Here is a 12,029-nt window from a genome sequence, read left to right on the forward strand (position 1 = left end):
GGAGAAATTTCCAGGATCTTTATCCTTTTTTGCTAACTTATTCTCGGAAATAGAATTGTATTCCAAGGGCTTCGGATCGTCGAGTCTACGTTTGTTGGTAAGGATGTCTTTGAGAAACTTTGCATAAGAAGGTATTTGGGTGATGGCTTATGTGAAAGGGATTTCTACGTGAAGTTTTTCTATATCCTTAATGAATTTCTGATACTAGTTATTGATTTGGGTCTGTTTGAGTCTTTGTGGATATGGTATCAGTGGTTTGTATGGCGGGGGTGGTACATAAGTTTCGTCTTTAGGTTCTTCTCCTTTTTCTTGACCTTCCTGTTTTTCAAATTCTTCTAGTTCCTTCACTTCATCCGTGGGTTTGGTATATTCCTTAGAAGTTTTAGGTTCACTCAATCTTGGGTTAAATGGCTCCTCATAAGCGGTCCTACTTCGTAGGGTAATGGCATTGGCTTGTCCTCTCGGATTCTATTGAGGTTGTCCAGGGAAATGTCCTCCAGGCGTAGTCTGGGGGGCTTGGTTTAAGGCTACCTGAGAGATCTGGGTTTCAAGCATCTTATTGTGAGTAACTATTTGGTCAACCTTGGTTCCTAACTGGGTAATCAGTTCGTTAACGTGAATGTTCTGGTTCATGAACTCTTTGTTTTGTTGGGTTTGAGCAGTGATAAAATTTTCCACAATTTTCTCAAGGCTCGACTTTGGTGGCACAGGTTGCATAGGTTGATTTGGTCTTGGGGCTTGGTAACCTGGTTGTCTCGGAGGTGCAGTATTTTGGATATGGTTATTGTTCTTATAGGAGAAGTTCAGGTGATTCCTCCATCCAGGGTTGTAGGTATTCGAATATGGGTTCCCTTGGGCGTAGTTCACTTGCTCAAAGTTGGTTTCGTTTAAGAGATTGCATTCTGCAGATTGGTGTCCTTTGGTTCCACATATCTCACAATCCGACAAAACTGCAGCTGTAGTATTCAGGTTTATACACATATGCTCAACCTTGAGGGCCAACACGTCCATTTTGGCTTGCATCATGTCTATAGAGCTTAACTCATGTACTCCTCCTTGGGCTTCCTTCTTCTCAACTGTCGCTCGTTCAACTCCCCATGATTGATGGTTTTGAGCCATATCTTCGATGAGGGCACTAGCTTCAGGGTAAGGTTTGTTCATCAGTGCGCCACCTGCGGCAGCGTCGATGGTCATCTTAGTGTTATAGTGAAGTCCATTGTAGAAGGTCTGAATGATTAACCAATTTTCTAAACCATGATGTGGGCATGCTCTTAACAACTCTTTATATCTCTCCCAAGCTTCGAACAACGATTCTCCTTGATTTTGGGTAAATCTGGTTATTTGGTTTCGAAGAACGGTGGTCTTACTTGGGGGAAAGTATCTAGAAAGGAATACTTTTCTAAGGTTTTCCCAGGTTGTTATGGAATTGGGTGGAAGGGAATCTAACCATGATAGGGCTTTATCTTTGAGGGAGAAAGGGAATAATCTTAAACGGATTGCCTCAGGAGAAGCTCCATTGGTTTTTAAAGTGTCTTCTAATTAGAGAAAGATTTTTAAATGTTGGTTTGGGTTCTCAGTAGCAAGACCTACGAATTGTCTCTGTTGCACTAGTTGCAACAGGGGGGGGTTAAAGTTTGAAATTATTAGCTGGGATGGTTGGGTTTACTATACTAGAAATAGGTTCTTCGTTGGATGGTTGGGCGAAATCCTTAAGAGGTCTTTGATTTTGATCTTCGGCCATAGCTCTCATAATTCTATGGAAAAATAAACGTGCGCGAGCATAACGTTCAGGTTCCTCCAGAGGATCTACTAAGCTTTCGGTACTACGAGTCCTTCGCATTGACCGGCAGGTAACAACCTAAGTCTAAACGATATAACAACAGGGTACGAAATTTGACGAAATTGGTCCCCGACAACGGCGCCAAAAACTTGATGCATATTTTTCGCAAGTATACGAACGCGTCAGAGTAATATAAAAGATTGTCGAATCCACAGAGACCAAATGTTAATCTATCGTTATCTATTGTTACAGTGTTTATCTAAGGTAATCGAAATAGGGTTTTTAAGAGTTCACAATGAAAAATAAAGTATTAAATTAAATTCAATTAATAAAAACGGGTTCGAATGTAATTCACATGATCAATTAATAATCCAAGTACTTGCTAATAGAATTACTTATGGGCAGTGTTTCCTACTTTGAAAAGAACCAATTTAACGGGAACTGTCGCTTTCGCGTATTCAGAACCGAGTTGTACTCCCTAATCAAACCCTCTTATTATCACTTATAAAAAGGCGCGCATTGCGTTAGAGTAGTAAACATATTTTTAAGAAATATAGTGTCTTGACTAAGTTGAAAATTATTTTGATCTGGATTTTTTAACCAAAAGAGGTTCTCACGAACCAGACTCTAAACTTATAAACGCGTCCGGAAATAGTTTTAAAATCACTTTTCTTTTTAAGTTAAAAACTCCTAATGAACTAAACAAAGTGCTTTCGCTGTATTTGAAATAGTTCAAAACAACTAAGTTTAAACAGACGTCAGACGACTTTCGATCTTACCCAATGGAAATTAAGTGTGGGAAAACTTAAGTTGAAAGTCAAAATAACCCTTAAGTGTTTCTACGAACAATTGTACGGATTATCGGTTCAATTACGATCCTTACATTCTAACCTTTATAGGTTTAGCCAGACATGGTAAAGTAAAATTGCATTTTAATTTTTATCATAAAACGGATAAATAAAAAGGTAATAAGTGCGAGTGCGGGAAAGTAAATAAAAGTAGTGCGGTGCAAGAAATAAAGGAAAGTAGTGCAGTGCGAGAAATAAACAAAGTAAAGTGCGAGTGCGGAAAAGTAAACAAAATAAATACGAGTGCAGGAAAGTAAATAAAAGTAGTGCAGTACGGGAAAGTAAACAAAATAAAGGCAGTGCGGGAAAATAAAGTAGACAAAGGTAAAGCAATAAAACCTGCTCCAATCGGAGGGTCGAATAAAGTGCGTAACAGAAATGAAAATGGCGGTAGAATTAAACTTCCTTCCAAAGTGCTCCAAACTCGATTACAGACTCGATTTCACAGTGTGGCAACACTCTGATGTGAAGCGATTACCACTTTTACACAATACTGATATATGCCTAGTTGTAACTAAGTTTGGATGATGAAACAAATGAAATCAAGGCTCTATTTATAGGAAAGAAAAGAACATGGAGATTACAAGGATGCCCTTAAGTTTGAAAATGGGCGAGAACCATTTTGTTCTTGTGGCGCCCACCACAACATCATGGCGCTCGCCACAGGAGGAAATTGCAGCGCCCAAGTGGAGATCGTGGGAGGCGTGGCAGTTAAGGAGAGGTTGAGACTGGGACACGTCATGGCTGGACCCATGGCGCCCGCCACAAGTGTAAAATGCTGATTTTATGGCTTTTTAGCTCATTTTTGCTCCTTTTCTCGATCGGGGCTTCGATTAGATTGAAAACCTGAAAACAAAGAAGAACATAGTAATAACATAACAAAATAACAATAAAACAACTAAAATGCATGCGAAATCGGAGTCGAAAATACGGTGAATTTCAGTGTCATCACCGACTTCCTTGCCCTTTTCTCTTTCCCCCGGGTTTTATCGATGTTTTCCCTTTCCTTTAGGAATAAATAAAGTTTGATGGCGACTCTGTATTTTTCGTGTAGCGACAACTGGAGACTCAATTGGGGACCTTTCCCTAAGCAAGTCAAGCCTAATCTTGGTTGCTTCCTCGCGTGTGTGGGTGTTTATCCTTTTGATTGCTCGCCTTATTTATCGCATTTTGCTTTAAATTCTATAAAATCGTTCTATGGTTCTATGTTATTGATGGATACTAGTTTGATCGCAAGAAGCCTTGTGGGAAAGACTTTCTACCCGAGTCTAGAGTGGAAACTTGAGATATCAGAGGTTGAGTAGTATGGGCCACCGAGAAGCTCTTCTCGTAAGGTTCGATACGAGAACCTCGCTTAGAGTAGATTCTTTTGTAGATGTTGACGATCGTCAATCTTTTGACGTAAGCGATCAATGTGTTCACTAGGATCCATAACTCTAAGGACCTTTGTAAAACATTGAACCTTTGGCCAATTAAGATTGATGGTAGCGTAGTGTGGGTCCCCGAGAAGCTTTTCTCGCGAGGGTCGGCGCGAAGATCTCACCCATAATAGACTCATGTGATGGAGTTGATGACCGACATGCTTTTTCCGTAAGTGGTAAATAGTCAAATGAATCAATGACTATGAGGTTCCTGTCTAAAACCCTAGATCGTACCTAGTGAGTCCCTGATGTGGAAAGCAACCAGTGTTATCCTCCATCCGTACCTCAAACTTTTGAATCCATGTGCTTGAATGATTCCATTCATTCATTCATTCATTCATACATCAAAACGGAAAAAATCGCAGGTATCCATGCATCATTTTTTCATATCATTTTTCCAGACCATAACAAAAAAATGAAGATTATTCGTCCTTCGTCCATAATCCGTAATTGATTCCCCGACACTCGTATTGGACTTGAAAAATCATGGAGCAAAATCAGTTTGCGTCAAAGACGAATGTTGATTTGATGAAAAAATAGTTGGACCAACATGTGGAAGCTATGACAACCTTAGCAAGAAGAGAGGACAACATTCAACAGACTGCAATCACTGAGAATGTCATTCCACCTCAAGTAAACAACCTTGCTCAAACGCAGCCTGTGCAAATCCCTATTGAAACGCATGTTAGACAAGAGCGTCCCATTGTCCGGGATGAACACTCCTCTTGTGATGCTATTGAATATCATAGTTTTGCATTCTCTGCACAAAATTCCCAAAGGGAAGTCCCAGTGATGAAAGTCAAGGATCCACGAGATGTGGAGGTTGCTGGAAGATTTAAGGTGTTAAAAGAGAAGCTTAAAGCCATAGAGGGGCATGATGCTTTTGGTCTGAATGCTTTAGACATGTGTTTAGTGCCTGGTCTAATACTACCTCCAAAGTTCAAGACAACAGATTTTGAAAAGTACAAAGGGGATAGTTGTCCAAAGCAACATTTGGTGATGTTTTGCAGAAAAATGACTTCCTATGCTCATAATGATAAACCAATGATTCGTTGTTTTCAGGACAGTCTGGGTGGGGCGTCATTGAGTGGGTACATGAAGCTAGAAAGGTACCACATCCGATCATGGTTAGACTTGGCTAACGCCTTTTTGAAGCAGTACATATACAATTTGGACATGGCTCCCAGTCGTATGCAGTTATTGTGAAGACAAGCTTCCTATAAGATTTTGATGAAGACAACATATCAAGCCCTTCATATCAAAAGAATGGAAAAATAAGATCATATCAACTTTGCTCAAGTTTTTTTCATGAATCTAGTTAAGGTATATGGAATTCTTGACAATATACTCCTAGTGCTCAAAAAGTTTTTATCATACATTATATGATCATTATAAAACTTTTTCTATCATGATTTCTTGTTTTAAAATGATGTTTACAACATTGCATATTCAAAAGGTTTTTTAACTTAGAAAATTTTCAAAGTTTTGCCTGTGTCAATCGGTTGATCCTATATTGCAATTGATTGATCAAACTTTTTGTTTTAGCATTTTTCGTTTTCAAAGTTGGACCAATCGATTGGTGTTGTATGTCAATCGGTCGATCTTAGTGTATTTTTCAGTTTTTTTGTTGATGTCAATCGATTGGTCATGAGATTCAATCGATTGATGCTGGGAAATTTTTGAAAAATCTGAATTTTGTTTCACCACTCTTTGCACCAATTCATCATAACTCTTCAGGGCAAAACCTTACATATTTTCATCAAGAATTCTCAGATTGCTCTTCTAATCATTGTCATATTATGATTGAAGGGATGCATTCATACTATAAATACTCTTTATGTTTTCATTTCAAATTCACCTCTTTCAAATAAATTTCCAAATCTATATACATTCATTTTCATCTATATTTTCATATTCAGATACTTTTGAAATAGAATTTTCATATCATTTTCTTCAAAAGTACTCTTGAGCACTTAGAGATTATTTTATCTTGAACCTTCATATTGAAAGAGAAGAAGATTCTAATCAATTAATTAAAGTCTTGTCCAATACAAATATTCATATTCATTCAAAATTACTTTGTAAAATCCTAAGTACCAAGGATTGTTTTCTTTTAGGTGCGTTGCTTATTATCCAGGATTGTTGGATATAAGTGTCAAGAAAAGGAAGGATTATTTTCTTTTCTTGTGAGTTAAGTATTCAAGAGGATTGTTCTTGATCACTTAGTTAGAGGCTTGATTTAGGAGATCTAACAATAATAAAATCTCTTACACATTGTAAGGGGACTGGAGTACTCTTAAGTTGTGAGGGGAACCAGTATAATTCCTGGTGTTCTTTACTTTTCGCTCTTTACCGCTTTCATTATCTTATCAATCCAGAAAAGAAAAGAACCTTTATCCACCAAATCAGAATAAATTTTCTAAAGTCTTAATTCACCCCCCTCTTAGGCTCATTCCTAACTTACATTTGGTAGCAGAGCAGGTTCTGGTAACTTGCTCCACAGATCCAGACGATGGCTTCCGCAAGCGCAAACCCGGTGTTTAAAGATGGAGGTAGTAGTAACAAACCACCTCTATTTTTTGGAGAATATTTTGACTTTTGGAAAATCCGCATGAAAGCACATTTAGAAGCACAAGGAGATGGTATCTGGGAAACCGTAGAAAATGGTCCACATAATCTGACAAGTGTGGTCAATGGTGTTGGCACCCAAAGATCAAAAACTCGTATGATGAAGATGATAAGAAGAGAATACTTAATGAGAAGAAGGCCATCAATATTCTTCAAAGTGCATTAAGTATGGACGAGTTCTTCTGCATATCTTAATGCAAATCTGCGAAAGAAATATGGGATGATTTGGTGGAGACTCATGAAGGAACCACTGAAGTTAAAAGATCCAGATTAAACACGTTGAGTCAAGAATACGAAATGTTCATAATGCAGCCCGGAGAATCCATTTTTGCTTTGCAAAAAAGATTTGTTCACTTAACGAATCACTTAATTGCTCTTGGAAAAACCTTCACAAATGATGATCTCAACCTTAAAGTGCTAAGATCCTTGACGAGAGAATGGCAACCTAAAGTTACGACCATATCGGATAAGAAAAGTCTTTCTACAATGACGTCCGCATCATTATTCGGAAAACTCCAAGAACATGAACTTGAACTTTGACGACTTGAAAAGCATGAAAATCAGGAAAAGAAATCCAAAGAAATTGCTTTAAAAGTTGAATCAAAGGAAGAAAAAGATGAGGCCGCATTGAAGGAAGATGAAAATTCAATGCTCCTTGTTAAAAGGCTTGGTAAGTTTTTTGGTAAAAATGACAAACCTTTTCATGCTAAAAGAAATAAACATTTCAGGAAAAGGGAGGCTTCCACTTCCACACAAGAAGTCACATGTTATGAATGTGGAAAGCAAGGTCATATAAAACCAGATTGTCCGAGACTCTCAAAGAAAGGAGGTTTTAAAGGCAAGAAGGATTTCAAGAACAAAAAGGCGTATGTTGCATGGGAAGATAATGAGATAAGTTCTTCATCCGAGTCGGAGAGTGACGAATGTGCAAATTTATCATTAATGGCTTCACACCACTCCGACGATGAAGAAGATAAGGTTAGTAGCAACTTTTCTCTTTTCGATAGTGATGCACAAGGTGCTATAAATGAACTTCTTGAAGAATGCAAAATTTTGTATAAAACTATATCATCTCAAAAGAAAACAATTTTATCTTTAGAAGGAAAAATCGTGACAATTGAAAAAGATGTCAACGATGAAAAACAAAAGATGATTAGTGAAAAACAGAATTTTGTATGTAAAAATTGTGAGCCACTTTCTTTACAAATTGTCCAATTAAAAAGAGTTCTTGAAAGATATGAAAAAGGACAAATTGGATTGGAAGGAGTCCTTAGCCAACAAAGATATTCAAATGATAAAAGTGGTCTTGGTTACTCAAAGTTTTCCAAACCAAGTACCAGTAAAGTTGTATTTGTTAAGGCTAAGGATCAACCATCCAAAGAGAAAGTAAACAAGCCTAAAGTTGTTCATCACTATCCTAAAAATAAAATATTCCCTAAAAAGAAATCTTATGTTCCTTGATATATAAGCAACTTTGAACCTACTTGTTTTTATTGCGGAATAATTGGCCATAAACCAAATGCGTGCTATGTTAGAAATTTCAGCGTAGCAAGTGGGCATTATGTATGGGTAAAGAAAGTCACTAATTATGAAGGACCCAAAGCAATTTGGGGTACATAAAAAAACTTAATTATGTTTTGTAGGTATGTTTGAAAACCACTTCAAACCTCTGATATCTTGACAGTAGTTGTTCCAAGCATATGATGGGAGATATTAACAAATTTTCAAATCTAGCATTGAAGGCCAAGGTTTATGTCACATATGGTGATAACAACAAAGGGAGAATTCTTGGCATAGGCAAAGTTGGAGCACCACCTTTCACATCAATTTAAGATGTCCTTTATGTTGAAGGACTAAAGCACAATCTTCTAACTATTAGCCAACTTTGCGACAAGGGCTTCAAAATCAAGTTCACCAAGGATGAATGCTTGATTGAAGATGAAGTATCTCATGAGGTAAAACTCAAAGGTACAAGAATTAATAACATATTTATGATTTCCTTGATGATGTTTCTTTAAAGGTAAAATGTCTTATGGTGAGCAATAATGAGCCATGGCTGTGGCATAAAAGATTCACACATATCCATATGGAACACTTGAATAAGCTTATAAAGCATGATCTTGTTATTGGTTTGCCCAAGATAAAATTCGTCAAAGATAGACTTTGTGATGCTTGTCAAAAGAGGAAACAAACCAAATCAACTTTCACATCAAAGAATGTGGTGTCCATTACAAGGCCACTACAATTGTTGCATATGGACTTATTTGGTCCATCAAGAAAAAGAAGCTTCGGAGGTAATGTATATGCTTTAGTTATTGTTGATGATTTCTTTATATACACTTGGACTTTCTTCTTAGCGCAGAAAAATGATGCATTCAAGGCATTCAAGAAATATGCGAAGCAAAGCCAAAATGAGAAATCGCTAACTATTGCCTCCATAAGAAGCGACCATGGTGGAGAATTCCAAAATGCCTCCTTCGAAGAGTTTTGCGAAGAACATGGAATATTTCATAATTTCTCGGCACCAAGGACTCCTCAACAAAATGGAGTGGTGGAGAGAAAGAATAGGTCACTTATAGAACTTGCACGAACAATGTTGAGCGAATTAAATCTTCCAAAGTATTTTTGGGCGGATGCGGTAAGTACGACATGCTATCTAAGTAATAAAATTATTATTAGACCTATCTTGAAAAATACCCCTTATTAACTCTTCAAAGGAAGGAAACCAAACATCTCTTACTTTCACATTTTTGGATGCAAATGTTTTGTCCTCAACAATGACAAAGACAATCTAGGTAAGTTCGACGAGAAGTCCGACGAAGGTATATTTCTTGGATATTCTCTTACTAGTAAAACCTATAGAATATATAATAAAAGAACTTTAAAGATTGAAGAATCTATGCATGTTACTTTCGATGAATCTAACCCCTCCAAGGAGATATTGTTTTATATGATGATGATGATGATGATTTTGTAGAAGTTCCTCAAAATGATACTTCAAGTGGAAACAATGATGATCAGCCAAAACATCAAGATGAGCAAGATCAACAAAAGTCAAATAATAATGATCTACCTAAAGAATAGAGAAGTCATTGGGATCATCCAATTGATAAAGTCATTGGAGATATAAGTCAATGTGTTGCAACAAGATTGAATCTTAAAGATGCATGTCTCAACATGGCGTTTGTTTCTCAAATTGAACCTTCCAAAATCACAAAGGCCTTAGATGATGATCAATGGATTCTAGCCATGCAAGAAGAAATTAATCAGTTTGAAAGAAATCAAGTATGGGATCTAGTTCCTAGATCAAAAGGTAAGCATGTTATCGGTACTAGATGGATCTTTAAAAACAAGCTAGATAAAAATGGTATCATTGTAAGGAACAAGGCAAGATTGGTAGCCCAAGGCTATAATCAAGAAGAAGGTATTAATTTTGAAGAAACTTTTGCCCCGGTTGCTAGACTATAGGCAATTAGATTATTGTTGGCATATGCTTGTTCTTTGAGTTTTCAGTTGTACCAAATGGATGTTAAAATCGCATTCCTAAATGGATACATACTTGAAGAAGTGACGTATGTCAACCTCCAGGATTTGAAGATTTAAAACATCCCAATCATGTGTACAAACTCAAAAATGCCTTGTACAGATTTAAGCAAGCACCAAGGGTGTGGTATGATAGGTTAAGTAATTTTCTTTGCGAACATGGGTTCGAAAAAGGTAAAGTTGATACTACTTTGTTTATCAAAAGAATTAACCATCATACTATCTTAGTGCAATTTTATGTAGATGACATCATATTTGGATCTAGAAATGAATCTTTATGTGAAGAATTCTCAACAATCATGCAAGGAGAATTTGAAATGTCCATGATGGGTAAGTTGAACTACTTCATTGGGTTGCACATCAAACAAACAAAGGATGGGATATTCATCAATCAATCTAAATACTACAAAGAAATTCTCAAAAGATTTGACATGGATGCTTGCAAAGATATAGCCACTCCAATGGGATTAGGAACATATCTTGATCAGGATGAATCTGGAACTCCAATTCACATAACTAAGTATCGAGGTATGATTGGTTCCTTGTTATATCTAACGGCTAGTTGACCTGATATTATGTTTAGTGTTTGTTTATATGCTCGATTTCAAGCATCTCCAAAGGAATCTCATCTCTCTGCTGTAAAGAGAATAATGAAGTATCTCAATGGAACATCCAATGTCGATTTATGGTACCCCAAAGGTAGTATATGTAGTCTTGTTGGTTTATGGTGCAGATTATGCAGGATGCAAAACAGACAGAAAAAGCACAAGTGGAACATGTCACATTTTTGGAAATGCTCTAGTCTCGTGGTCGTGTAAAAAGCAAGAGAGTGTGGCTCTCAGCACCGCTGAAGCAGAATACATCGCCGCTGGTAACTGTTGTTCTCAGATTCTTTGGTTAAAGCAACAACTTCGTGACTATGGTATAATCCTTGGAAGCATTACTCTCAAATGCTACAACACAAGTGCCATCAATATTTCAAAGAATTCGAAAATGCATTCAAGAACAAGGCATATAGACATTCGTCACCACTTCCTAAGGGATCACGTTCTTAAAGGAGACATCGAGATATCCTTCATTGATACACAAAATCCACTCGCAGATATCTTCACTAAACCATTGGCAAGAGATGCATTCTATAAAAGCAGAAGGGATCTTGGTATTTTAAGCGAAAATGACATTTAATCGAATCAAGACCCTCAAATGGTTCACAAAAGGTACATGCACTCTTTCTCATGATATTTAGTAACTAATTATTTAATGTTATTGAAAATGTTTTTATTTTAATAAGTATGTTTGTTGATGTGTTAACTCTAAGCATTTATCAAAAATTGTTTTGTGTCAATCGATTGTTGGTCATGTGTCAATCGATTGGTCCCTCTTTTTTTCTCAATTTTTGTTTTATAGTAAGTTCATTCAATCAATTACATTCTTCTATCAATCGATTGGTTCCTTATTTTATTTTTTAAAAAAAATCATTTCATCAACCAATCGATTGGATTCCTAGCATCAATCGATTGATCCTCTTATTTTTTCAACTTTTTCACTATGCCAATCGATTGGTCCATGAGTGTCAATCTATTGGTCTTTAAATTTTTTAATTTTATTTGTTCAGCCTACGCATGATTTATTTCCCACTATTCCTTCACATGTGCTTCCTACTATATCTACTGATACACTCTTCTATATATCATTTATTCATTTTTGTCCTTTACCACTTTTTCTCCCATTCCTTCTCCTTTCCCTATTTTCTAGTAAATGCTATTTACCAAGTCTTGTTAATAGTCTTTATGTCACTTTATTTCTATT

At 36.6% G+C, this 12,029-nt stretch overlaps 1 non-coding gene across 1 annotated transcript; it reads left to right on the forward strand.

Annotated features, from left to right (window-relative positions):
- Positions 1-1,249: 1,249 nt before the first annotated feature.
- LOC127133052 (small nucleolar RNA R71) lies at positions 1,250-1,356 on the forward strand. The gene has a single exon (XR_007807047.1). It is a non-coding gene; the product is annotated as a small nucleolar RNA R71 (small nucleolar RNA).
- The last annotated feature ends 10,673 nt before the right edge of the window (positions 1,357-12,029 follow it).

Source organism: Lathyrus oleraceus, chromosome 3 (assembly GCF_024323335.1).
Source record: "Lathyrus oleraceus cultivar Zhongwan6 chromosome 3, CAAS_Psat_ZW6_1.0, whole genome shotgun sequence".
In the NCBI taxonomy this organism is placed as follows: Eukaryota; Viridiplantae; Streptophyta; class Magnoliopsida; order Fabales; family Fabaceae; genus Lathyrus; species Lathyrus oleraceus.